The following is an 11,396-nucleotide window of genomic DNA, read 5'->3' on the forward strand; positions in this document are numbered from 1 at the left end:
TCTGGCCTTCCCGTGGAATACATTCATCTTACAGGGTATTTTTTCCAATCATACATGCATATTCATTCCAGCATGCCTATTTTCCTGAGTCATTTTAATCTCTTCCCCAACTGTCTTCCATGACCATCCTGGCATTTCAGCTTTGCTTACCATGGACCATCTGTCTGGGTTGGCATTTAACTATTTTTGAAGTTTAACCACTTTGACTATAACGTTCTGATTTTGAACTTCAGCTTTATGCAGGCTTCACTTGCAGCAAATGAAAGGCCTTTGCCTGCAAGCAACGGAGGAACCCTTTAGCATTCCCAGTGAGCTTTTGATGGCTTCTTTGCACTCTGATTTCATTCTCTTTCTGGAGAACAGCTGCCCACTTACCGATAGCCATTTGACCCCATTATCTTTGTCCGTACCATGTTCTCGCTAGAGAACTTATCACTTATTACTTAATCCTTCTCACCATTTCAACAATGACAATGTTAACAATTGGATCACTCCATTGTAGCAAGGGTCAACTGCTACACGTGCCACCAACTACAGGGTTTCCCTTGCCAGTTAAAAATGTGTGGCTCAGGCCAAAAGCCCATGTTAGCACCTACAACCTTGGACCACTGATGGACCACCTATCCCAGATTATGTCCTCGGGTAACAGATAGGGAAATGGAAGATTCCTCTCACCACTGTCCGGCAACAAGTCAAAATGCCCAGGTCTTTATATCCCCACTCTGAGACACCAGATGCACATTGCCCTGGGAAGAATGGGCCTTTGGGAAAGGCAATCTCAGGACCTGACCAGAGAGCTAAAGAGCTGACAGCTGACCACTGCTGACTACACTTTCCAATGCTGCAATGAGGTCTTCCTTGAAAGGAATGCGAGGGGGTGAATCTCTGTATCTAGCACATTAAGCCATTTTCACGTCTTTCCAAAGTCTGAAGCATTTTCATCTCTGGACATTTGAACATGTTGCTTACTCTTCCAGTGAGCCGCTTCCCCTTGTTCAACCCTAGAGACTCAACTCAGCCATCACCTCCTAGTTCACTCTGCTTTGTGACCTCATCACACATCACTCATGCGATTATTATAGCCGTTCTCAAATTATATGGCAATAATCTGATTTCTCCTTTCCTTCAAGATACTGTGAGCTCCTCGAAGACATAGATTATGTGTTTTTGAAACCACACTTCTGAAATAATATCCTTCCCAAGAGAAATACTAAATAAATATTTTCCAAAAAATAGATACCATGTTCATTTTACCCCTTTCCCTTTTTCTAACCCTATACAGAGCCCTAGTGGTGGACAGCTAACCCCAAGATTGGTAGGTTCAAACCCACCACCAACCCCTTGGGAGAAAGGTGAGGGGCTATCTGCTCCCATAAAGATGTTCATCCAGGAAACGATATATTGCTGCTGTGAATTGGTTCAACTCAGAGCCATTTCCTTTGGTTTTATTGTTATTTTTTGAGCTTTATAAAATAACTGGATCCACAACAATTTCTTAAATAACCTTTATTTCTCTGTGTCCATTCTTGCACAATTTCACAATAATGACAAACTGAATGATAACATTGGGATCCGTATACTCAACGCAGAATGTGGCCTCAAGGCCATATATCTTACTGCCCGAGAAGGAACACTTTCTCTGACTTCTTAAACATCTCAAACTCAGTGCATCCCGAAGTGCATACATCATTTTCTTTCTCCAAATATGCTCTTTCTTTTACATATCTGCCACCCCAAGGTAGAAAGCAGACCCGCACTAGACCTCTAGACATTTTTTCCTTGTCTTTACTGTCCATGTTCACCAAGTCCTGAGCACTTACCTTTCTACATCTCAGCCCTATCTTCTCCTTTTTATCCCTAGTACTCATGACCAACTTAGATACTCATTGCATTTTCTGGACACATTCTTAAGTGATTTCCTTGCCTTTGGTCCTACTCCTTGAAAACACAGCACCACCCATCTATCTCAAATATAAGTCTTACCATGACATTTCTCTGCTTGGACTGTGCAGATGGCTACTTAACATGGGAAGCGCTGTCTTTCATTCTCTGCATTCTGTCTCCCTCTCTCATTCTAACCCTCACTACTGTCTGACTTGTCCACTTAGCCTCCACAGTCCAACTTAAGAGATTTGTTCTCGATGCTCATCATGTTGTTATACAAACATAATGTATAAGAAAGAGACAAATAAAAGCATAAAGAGAGCATGCAATAGAGTTCCAAAATTTCTGATGAATGATGAATTATGAAGGACAGATCTTCACAAGCCCTTTAGCTGGGTTTCTTTACAGCAGCCCCAAGAGAAAGGATGCTAAGTCGGTTCCATGTCAGGTACAATTAGCCCCCACCTTTATGTCAAGGGCAAAGTATGTCTTCTGTGTGCAAAGCCCGTCAGTAGCCTCAGCTCTGCCACGGTAGAGCCGTGACCTAACGGCAGTCCTTGTCTCTGTGCTTCTGGCTCCTTTCCGATAAAATGCAAGCGACACGCTAATCGAAAAAGATAGCGATTACAACAGTAAATGTAAAGCCTTTCAAAGGAAATATGAGGTAAACACTATAAATAAACTTCACTAGACACTTCAGTTATTAGTATCCTTTACAGAATGTGAGGGTTGAGGAGTTTCATACAGTAATTAAGTACATCTTAAAATAAGTCATCAAATTCCATGACCTTGTGATTGTTTACATCTTTCATTCTGAAACCAACTGCCATCAAATCCACTCCAACTCATATGGCATAGTGGGTTACCCATTGGACTGTTAACCTGGAGGTCAACAGTTCAAAACCACCAGGCACTTCATAGGAGAAAGATAGATTTCTACTCCCATAAAGATTCCCAAGCCAGTGGCCACAGACTGAGGGTCAAGGGAGGATGTTAGTTGTGGTTTGATTTAAACCCTCGTATATATGCAATAAAGAATGGAGAGGGGAGTTACATTGCCATTTAGGAAATGGAGAGTTTGAAGAAATATAGTGTAAAATTTCATAAAAGGGAATGTTTCCTTGATAAGATTAAATTAGTTCATTAAGTAAGATGAAGGCATTCCCTCATGTTCTTTAATTACATTTATGAATCATTTTGTTGGGAGCTCTTACAGCTCCTCATGTTATTGTTTCGTTTTGCTTCAGAATGTCAACTTGTTTGAAGATCATCCATTACTGCCATCAAATCTTAGAAAATTCACTTCCCAGAAGTTAGGAATAGAGTAAGTAAACAAGAAAAGTACTTGTGTACAAAGAGCAAATAGAGTTGATTACAGAAATTAATGAGATGACTCATTGGATACTAGATTATTAGTATCCTTCCTAGAACATGAGGGTTCAGCAGTTCCATATCTATTCTGGAATGTCTCATTATTAATTCAGTTATGGATAGTATTAGACAAAGTAATGGATAGATAGGTATGGTCAGTCAGCAAGTCAGCAATATGGTAATTTTAATATAATTAAAAGTCAAATAGAACTTTTAATATTATTACATTTTGTGTGTGGAGTTTTCTTTAACAGTGAAAAATATCTCTATTTTTATATATGATATTCGAGTTATTTGTGTGACTCGAAGCGTGCAGCATATCAGTTACTGAGAGCTTGGTTTTCTTGAATATCAAGGGGGAGGTTGAAAATGCTATTACCATCGCTTTCATGCAACACTGTGAGGGCCACTAAAGAGATTTAGTTGTGGTAGGAATTGTCATATGCACTTAATGTTAGAATTAGGAGGACTCTTTGCAATATTCTGCACCCATTTTGGACCTAATGAAGAGGAAAATGTTACCATCTGATGGCCGTTTGATGACCTGCATGGGAGGAACAGGTAGAACACCCAACTGACAGAAGTGGTCACATCACAAATATGACATCATTCTTTGGCACGACTTGGCTTCCTGGAGACTTAATACTCAGCCCGAGTTCCCACTCAGATTACCCTTGTAGCTCACCAGAGGGCAGTGTGCAGTAATTGGCCCTACTGCTTCCTGCCTGGATGTCTTCTATGGAAAAACCAAGTTGGAACCATCACAACCAGGCAACAGGCTGTAAAGTAGATTGTGGCAGTTGTTTTGTTGGACTTGTGGCATCTCTGCCCGCCCACCCATGGAGTTCTGAATATTCCAAAATTAACCAAACCCTACATTAGACACAATGTAAGGAGTTTTTACATGTTTTTAATAAATTCTGTGGTACCATATCCAAGTTTCTTACAATAGCTTTGGGATTATTGAACTATGTTTTTTGATTTACAAATGCATAATATTGCATACATTGCCTACCTTGATCTATCTCCCACCTGAATTCACAATGGTTACCAATCTGAATTTAATTAATTAAGCCAACCCAAATATCAGCCAAGGCACCTAATTTTACCACAAAAAATGGCATTAAAATTTGCTGAAAAACTCGGCTTGGACTCAAATATATATGGTAATTCAGTGAATATTTATGGAATAATTGGGATATGGGCTATAACAAGGTCAAACAACTATAAATTCCATAAATCCTGCCCACAATTTTCTCAAAATCTCTCAAGGGAGATCAAGTGTGACAAAAGAGTTAAGTACATGGTCAAACTATATGGAATGGGTGATTTGTATAAATATATATATATAGGCCTATGAGAATTGGAAGGATGAAAGCATTTGGGACGAGTTCAGAATCTGAAATGAAGCTGACAGGTGAGGCAGAACTGATTTAGACACTAAGACCAATGAAAGCACACATAAAAGAAAAGAATGTGGAAAACTAAGGATCCTCTTTAAAGAAAAACTTCTGATTTTCTCTGAAGCTTAGGCGATGTGAAAAGTAGTGATGGGAACTAATGTTAGAGAGCTTCTTTGCTAATGGGTCCCGGAGGGTACTGAATGAACACCAGGCATGCTCAAAAAAATTTTAATAAAGGAATATAGGGTGAGAAATTGTTGTCGGAGTGACAAGATCAGCATCAGGATGTTATGCTGTGAAAATTAATCAGACAGCATTGTATATGATCAAATTAATCTGACTGTATTGTATGTGATCAAATTAATCTGCATTGTATGTGATAAATAAAACCAAAAGATGGGAATATCAGTTGGGAGGCTATTTCAATAGTCACATAGGTGTTGAGAAAAGTAGAATTAGTATGAATAAAAATTAAGTACATGTAGGTGGGGCAAAGAGAAAAGTAAGTCAAACATATTTGAGAATTTTAACTAGAGTGGGAGAATGATGACCTCATTGAATGGAATAAAGAGCTTAAGAGAAGCCAGTTTGGGAAAGAAATTGATACGTTCACCAAAAATACTAATTTAAAAAATCTTAGCCAAAATCTTTATGAAACTAAGTATTCACGTGTCTTTGCATATTTTACAAATTTTAGATTAATTTGGAGGACTCATTTCTCTTGATTTCCCCTCCATGAAATTATACTCAAAGACTAAATTTTTGTTTATTAAAAGGTTTTGAAATCTTTAAGTATAAAAATAAAAGAGTACTTTGTTTTGCACTGAAGGTCAACAAACTTTAATTACATTATCAGACTAAAATGGGAGCCATTGTAAGATGTTCTCCTACCATCGAGGATAATAAGGCTTGTTAAAATTAATATAAGAATACCCTAATTTTACAAAATTTCCAATTTCTGATCAATAGAAAGAACAGAATTATAATCTTTCTCAAATGCAACAATATTACCTGCATGTATTTCTAATAGAAAAAAATGAATATTTACAGTTAGGGATCTTGTTGAAGAAACAAAAATATAACTTTATTTTATATTTTTACACATCTAAATTGAAAAAGGTTGTGATTTAATCACATTTTTTTAAAAATTGAAAAATTTTCCCAACTTGGTAGATAGTTACCAAACCCAGAGACTAAACTGTGAAAGAAACTTTTCCAGCTGAATAGTCATCATGGTTGGCAAATTCTTCAATTATATAGGAGGGTTTTGTTTCCGGAGTTTGTCTATTAGTTGTTCCAACTCAAACTATATAAACTACATACTAAGTAGCATGGACCTGTCTCTTGGTCACTCAAAAAAGAAGAGTGTCCAGTAGGTTTCCCCATTGTGTTGCGTAGTGACCCTAGTGATGCAGAGGTTAAATTACTCAACTGCTAACCAAATGGTCAGTGGTTTAGGAGAGAGGTGTGCAGGAGAGAGGTGTGTCAGTCTACTTCCAGGTAGATTTACAACCTTGGAAACTCGATGGGGTAGTTCTACTCTGTCCTGTACTGTCTAGTACAGGACTAGGCATCAGAATCGATTCCACAACAGTGCATTAGATTTGGGTTTAATTGTTCTATAATCCCGTCTTCCTTTCTTAATTCTTGAAACATCTGCTAGTCCAGTAGCTCCTGTCCATGCTTGTGGATTCTGTGTTGTTGCTTCTAGGTGCTATCCCGTGTGTTACAACTCATGGAGACGTGTGTACAACAGAACAGGGTATTGCCAGATCCGGCACCATCCTCACAGCTGTCCTTGTATTTGCCTGAGCCTTTTGTTTCAGCCACTCTGTGAATCCACCCTTTTCCAATGCCTGTCGAACTTTACCAGGCATATTACGGCTTTATGTTCCTGTTTAACCACAAAAGGAACCTTTGACATGGTTAATCACGTCCTCACTACTCGGCCTCTATACCTATATTATTTGGAATAAAAATAAGCCTTCCTTCCTGATGGGCTAGTCCACTGTTCCCTACTAGAATCTAAGCCATGGGAAGGGAAGAATGGTGTTTAGTTTAAGAAGTACTCTTGCGCAGCCACTTATTGCTAGAAAACAAAGGAATGAGAAATTCACCTAGTGACGAGATTCTGGCAGTAGGAAAGGTCACAATATTGCCTGATAATATGTTAGGGGGAAAAGAGGGCAGTACCAGGGAGACGAGGTTATGTTTATCATTCAAGAAATAGAAGGTGTAAGAATTTTAAACCTCTGCTATTTCGTTTCTTAGATGTTTGGTTGTTGTAGGTTCCGTCCACTCAGTTCTAATTCAGAGGGACCCGTGTTGAACAGAACAAAATAGAGCATGGCCATGGGCCTTCCTCACAATCGCTCTGAGGTTTGAACCCATGATTGCAGCCACCGTGTCAGTCAATCTCTTTCAGGGTCTTTCCCTGCTTTGCTGCCCCTCTGCTTTCCGAAGCATGATGTCTTCTCCAGGGGCTTGTTTCTACTGACGACAGGCTCACAGGTCATGCGTTGAAGTCTTGCCATCCTTACCGCTAAGGAGCATTCTGACTGTACTCGTTCTTCCAAGGCAGATTTGTTTGTTTGTTCTGCAGACCCTGGTACTTTCAGTGTTCTTTGCCCCAACTATAATTTAAATGCATCTATTCTTCCTCGTGCTGAATTCTTTTTCATATAATGTAGCATCTCTCCTGATTTGCTTAACATACAGATTGAATAAATATGGTGAGAGGATACAGTATTGCCACACACAGTTCCTGATTTTAAATCTCGCAGTATTCCTTGTTCTTTTACCACAGCTGCCTCTTCATCCATGTAGTTTTCACATAAACACAATCAGGTGTTTTGGAACCCCTGTTTTCTCAATGCTATCCATAGTTTGTGTGGTTCACACAGCTGAATCCATTGGCATAGTCAATGAAACAAAAGTAAACCTCTTTTTTCTTTTGTTCTCTGCATTCTACCAAGATCCATAGGATATCACTACTGATAGCCCTTGGTCCACAAGCTCTTTGAATCTGGCTTATATCCCTGGCAGTTCCCTGTCAAAGTACCGTTATAACCATTATTAGATGATCTTCAGCAAAATTTAATTGCATGTAATTTCAATGACATTGTCCTAAAATTTGTCAATTGTGTTGGGTCACCCTTCTTTGAAATTGGTACAAATATGGATCTCTTCCAGTCAATTGGCCAAATAGCTGTCTTCCAACTTTCTTGGCATAGATGAGTGAGTGCTTCCAGGGCTTCATCAGCTTGTTGACACATTTCACTTTGTATTCCACCAATTCCTGGATCATTCTTTTTGACAAATATTTTCAGTGCACCTCAGACTTCATCTAGTACCAATGATACTTATTCATATGCTACCTCTTGAAATGGCTGAATGTCAACTGGTTCTTCATGCTACAGTGAATCTGTGTATTCTTTGGCTGCTTCCTGCATCATTCAATATTTTGCCACTAGAATCTTTCACTATTGCAACTCAAAGCTTGAATTTTTTTCTTGAGTTCTTTCAGTTTAGGATATGCTGAGAATGTTTTTCCTTTTTGGTTTATCATTATACCCAAGTCATTATAATATTTTATTTTGTCTTATCAAACTGCCCTTTAAAATGTTCTGTTTACCCATTTGACTTCATCATTTCTTCCATTTGCCTTAGCTACTGTATGATTAAGAGCAACTTTCATAGTCTCTTGACTTCCACTTTCATTTTTCTTCTTGTCTTTTTAAACCCTCTTGCTTCCTTCATGAACGACTGTCCTGAAGTCTTCCCACAGCTCATCAGATTCTCTGTCACGAGTGTTCAATGCATCAACTCTGCTCTTGAGATTTTCTTAAAATTCAGGCAGGATAGACTCAAGGTTGGATGTTGGCTCTTGTGGACTTGCTTTCATTTTCTTCAGCTTCAACTTGAGCTTACATATGAGTAATTGATGGTCTGTTCCACAGTCAGGACCTGATCTTGCTTTAGCTACTTATACTGAGTTCTCCACTGTCTTGCCCAACAGATATAGTCAATTTGATTTCTGTATATGTATAGTTTGCTTTTGTGTTGTAATAAAAGGTATTTGCAATGAAGAACTCATTGGTCTTGCAAAATTCTGTCATGAGATCTCCAGCTTCATTTCTATCACCAAGACCATATTTTCCAACTACTGTTCCTTCCTCTTGGTTTCTAACTTTTGCATTCCAATTGCCAATAGTTATCAATGCATTTTGACCGCATGATTTCATGCTTGATCAATCTCAGGCTGGAGAAGTTGGTAGAACATTTCTGCATCACTAGCTTTAGTGTTTGATGCATCAATTTGAATATATTTATTTGTTGGATTTTGTTCTATTTGAATAGGCCTCGTCCTATCACAGACAGCATTGTGTGCTTCAGATTGATCTTGAAATGTCCTTTTTGATGATAAATGCAATGTCATTTCTCCTGAATTTGTCTTTCCCTGGATAGTCAACCACATGACCTCTGCAGTCAAATGCTCTACCCCTGAGCTACTGCATCCCCCCCCCGCCCCCCATGACCTTCTGATTCAAAATGGCCAATACCAGTCTATTTCAACTCACTAATTCCTATTGGTTTTCTGTGTTCCATTTAATTTTTAACAATTTACAGTTTTCCTAGATTTCTGCTTAGCATATTCCACTTTATAATTACTAATGGACATTTGCAGTTGTTTCTTCTAATTTTGAGTCATGCGCATGAGCAAATGAAGATTCCCAAGGTTTCTCTCTGGCAGTATGCATTCCATCCCTGTCATTATGGTTAGCTGTGCTTTAGAAGGCAGCTCTCTCTCCCCCCACCCCTTATCCAGAGGGCCTTCCAGCCTGCGGGGCTCTCCTTCCGGCAGTCTCTGACAACATTCTGCTTCAAACCATCCCATTTTCATGCTATCCATGGGTTTGGGGTGGTTAATTCCTCTGAAGTGGACAACCCATTCCTTCTTCATAGTGTGTTCTGACTCTGGAAGTTCTGCTGCAACCTGTTAACTTTAGGTTCCCTGCTGGCAGTTAACTGCCAGTGACACAGTTGTCAGCACTGCAGCAACACGCAAGCCACCACAACACAACAAACTGGCAGGCAAGTGAGATAGGTCTCCAATTCCCATGTCCGCTGCCATCAACTCGATTCCAACCTACAAAACGAAAAAACCCAAATCACTGATACTAAGTCAATTCCAGTTGAGCAGAACTGCTCCTTTGGGTGTTGGAGATTTTAAATCTTTATACAAGCAAACAGATGCTGGATTTGAACTGCTGGCCTGTCAGCTAAATGAGTAGCCCACATGGGGACCCTATGTAGGGTTTCCTAAGCTGGGACGATTTACTAGAGCAAACTGATCATCTTTCTCCGGATCAGGGGCTGGGAGGTGGGAAATGCTGCCCCTGCAGTGGCAGTCCCCACAGGGCCACCAGGGCTCCTTAGAGAGCTCTCTGTGTCTTCAAGGCGGGGTCCATTCCCACTCACCGTTGTGCCTCAGGCACGTAAGATGGCTACGATAGAAAAGCAGAGTAAACACTTTACACTACACCCTCAAGATGCCAACTTTCAAGTAATTTGGTAAGGGAAAGAGATTGGAGGTATTTGTCTATCTAAAAAGTAAAGCACACCTGGAAGACCTTACTAGTCCTGGGGAGAAGACCAAAGCAAACAAACCAACAAAGAAAAAGATACACAAGCAGAAAGCTTTGTCATATATGTCATTCTCATGCATGCTATACTTCATACAGTTGTACTTTTCAGACTCTTTATTTCCTTTTCCAAGCATATCGTGTATCTCATCATTTATTCAGGACTATCTTAGTGGAGTTACATTGTCTATCTTAGTGGAGTTACATTGATTTTTTTAAATCATTTTATTGGGGGCTCATACAACTCTTATCACAATCCATCCATACATCCATTGTGTCTCAAGCACATTTGTACGTATGTTGCCATCATCATTCTCAAAACATTTTCTTTCTACTTGAACCCTTGGTATCAGCTCCTCATTTTTTCTCCTCCCTCCCTGCTTCCCCCTCCCTTATGAATCCTTGATAATTTATAAATTATTATTATTTTGTCATATCTTACATTGTCTGATGTCTCCCTTCACCCACTTTTATGTTGTCTGTTCCCCGGGGAGGAGGTGATATGTAGATCCTTGTGATCATATATTGACTTCTTCATGTATTTCCTACACCTTTGCTGTCAAGTGTATATGCACACACTAGAAAGAAAGACTGGGGGATCTACTTCTAAAGATCTGTCAATGAAAACTCTATGGCTCACACAGTCTGATCCCAGTGTACATAGGATAACACTGTATTCACATATATGTTGTGAATTGTTCCTACCATCTTTCTTAACTATAAGTTGATATTTCTGACATGGGGGGTTAAAACATGATACATATCAACTGATTTTAACATTGTTTATTTTCATTTCATAGAACTAAAGAAATATCACACCTGACAATAAAAAAATCTTTGTTTTCCTAATCTGTAATTATACCTTGTTGTTCATGGACTAAATAGTACACAAATGGGTCATTAATACTAGTGGTGTTGGCAAGCATATATGTAACTGTTTCTGATTTTTGCTGGAGTGCCTCTAGCTTTTCACCATTAAGCATGATAGACCCTGGAAGACAAAGTTATATGTATATTTTAAATGGTCGTTTATTCATTAGCATGTTATTGTTTGACAATTGGATGATGCATTTTACTGAATATAATTTCAGTA

The sequence above is a fragment of the Tenrec ecaudatus genome, chromosome 6 (assembly GCF_050624435.1).
Source record: "Tenrec ecaudatus isolate mTenEca1 chromosome 6, mTenEca1.hap1, whole genome shotgun sequence".
In the NCBI taxonomy this organism is placed as follows: Eukaryota; Metazoa; Chordata; class Mammalia; order Afrosoricida; family Tenrecidae; genus Tenrec; species Tenrec ecaudatus.